Raw genomic sequence first — 2,629 nt, forward strand, 5'->3', positions numbered from 1 at the left:
CGGTCCCCTTTCTCCCATGTAAACGGCTTGACAGTAGTGGGCTTTATCTCAGACACCCGCGCTTGCATCGGGTCTCTGTTAGAACAGAGTACCATGGATCCACACTGAGCAGCAACTCCTGCAGTCTAACCAGCACCTATTTTAAGGAAGGCGTCTCTGAGGAAGGGACCTCTACAGTGTTGAGATAAAGAAACTAGCTGTTGGAAAATTAGCCTCAAATCCTTTAAATTCTTATTCTTCCTTTACAGTCACAGCAGCATAGTGGGGGCATAGACACAAAAGGCTGGAAGGAAATTGAAAACATATTTAAAAATGTAAATGAGATTAGCCAATCTGACACTGTTCAAAGGGTATAATGAGGTGCACATAGGCATCAATTTAATGAAGCAAAGATGAAGGATTAATGCAGACTGAAATCAAGCTAAAACTTTAAGCCAGTATTTATAATGTATTTAGCGATGGGACCAAAGTATCTGACACAATATAGAGAAAGGCCCATGCTGTGTACATTAAAACAGACTCTCAGTGAGGCAGATTGGGTTGGAGAAGGCCATGGAGACTGTTCGCCTTTCGGGACCATGTTGCTCCCTGGGATGTATTTCTTCTTGCGCCATCGGCGGAGAAGCATTTCCAGTGGTAGCTGTTACTTTCTAAAGCAGCCGAGCCAGGTGCCTCGTGCTGCCATCAGCAAGGGGGGAGGAAGGGGGTCCTGATGTGGGGGAAAACTTACAGGAACAGATGGGCAGGATGGCTCCAGTCAGTCCATTGGAAATCGACAAGAAAAGGATTTTTGTTCAACCCCCCCCCCCCAAACAATAATAACTGATCTAGTTAGAAAGCAAACAAACTAATTAAAAAAAAGGCCACTTTTTCAGGAGAGATCCTTTGGGCGGAAAAATCAAATCAAATCTCTCCCTTTTCCTTCAGGCTGCTGTAAACTGAATTAAAGGGGCATTTCCAGGATGCCCATAGTGAGTGGAAGTGGCCGTGACTGGTAATGATTGGTTCATTACTGTATTGCACACAAACACTCCCTGAACATGTAGCTAGGCTAGACCTTCCCATCCGGCTACTTAGCTGAACCCCAGCTGGGACGTTAGAGAGAAGGGTCTCGACCAGTTTAGAGAGATCTCAGGGAGAGCTGTAATCATTTGAAATCAAACTAATCACCGGCCCGCTAACACTGCATTTATTCCATAGGTATTAGCCGCTCCCCCCAAAGCTTATAGCCAGGCTGTTTCAGATATCTATTTACAAACGAATTACCCTGCTATTATTGCTTTCAAATGAAGACTGAATCCCCAAGCGATAATTGAATTAGTCTATTGAAAAGACTGTCAGGTACAATGACGTGGTATATCCCGCACATTTCCCAGGGTCTATAGGCTTTGGGGACCCAGAATGTATAGTCTGACCTTACAGCTCATAATAATAATGCTGCGCTTGTAGCAGAAATCTATTCGCATTCACTTTTAACAAAACCTCTGGTCAGCCAGTCCCTGTAGGAAGGATGAAATCTATTGTATTAGAACAACTCATTTATGTCCTTCAGCAAAGGCCCCAACGAGATCTGATCTAGACCTATAAATAGGATTATCACAGTGTATATTAAACGCGTTCATATACTTTTCCCTCCTATAAGACACCGAGAGAAATACAAGGTTTTTGCACGTTTGCAATAATAACAACAACAACAATAATAATGACCAGAAGAAGAATTTTCAAAAACGCTGCAAATCGTGAAGGCTTGCATTGTGTTGCAGTGACAATGCACACCAACACACACACACACACAAATGGGAATGCGCTAATTATGTACCGAAAAAGAGAAATGGCATTTACCTTTATAGCTCAATTTACTTCCAAACTACTGTCCTAGGAAGAAGGGATATTTATATCAGCACCCGTTACCCAAATATTTTGATTGTGACATCTAGTCATACATAGTCCCTTTTAAAAAGTCAAAGCATCCCCTCCTCGCATTTTGATCTATTTATCCACCCAAAGGATTTGCGTTATAATTTTCCCGTATTCCTCCAAGAACTCACAAAGGAAATGAACCAGGGAAAAACCGAAAATACTGGTCATTTTAGGAAGGAAGACCACGATCGTTTTAAAGCTCTGTTTTTTTTGTTTCCAAACACGGAGCTCTATTTTAGAAGAACGCCTTATGAGCTTTGGTCGTTAGATCGAAATCACAGCGAGTACGCAATTAATATGTCTCCAAATTATTAGAAAGGATGCAAACCATCCTCCAAGTGATTTGAAAGGGAGATTTAATGAACTAAGGAGAAGTGCTATGGAGTGCCTTAAAAAAACATCCTCCATGTGTTATGTGTTTGCGAAAACACCCTCTGAAGAATATGATGATACAAATGCAGCCTGGACTAAAATGACACAGGTAAGTTTAGGAGGGAACTTTCCATCTGGACTTATATAACAAGCGATTTGTAGTTCCTGCTTTAAGATAATGTGTAGATATATTACTTCCATTGCTGTGACTATCTGCTAGCCAGCGTGGAATAGCTAATCTAATCTCTCTCTCTCCATCTGATAGTGGTAGAAAAATACCAAGCTTTGAAATATAGTTAGTCTCTTGCTTTAGCACCAGCCCCCTCCTCATTCATCC

Source organism: Eretmochelys imbricata, chromosome 11 (assembly GCF_965152235.1).
Source record: "Eretmochelys imbricata isolate rEreImb1 chromosome 11, rEreImb1.hap1, whole genome shotgun sequence".
NCBI classification, from domain to species: domain Eukaryota; kingdom Metazoa; phylum Chordata; order Testudines; family Cheloniidae; genus Eretmochelys; species Eretmochelys imbricata.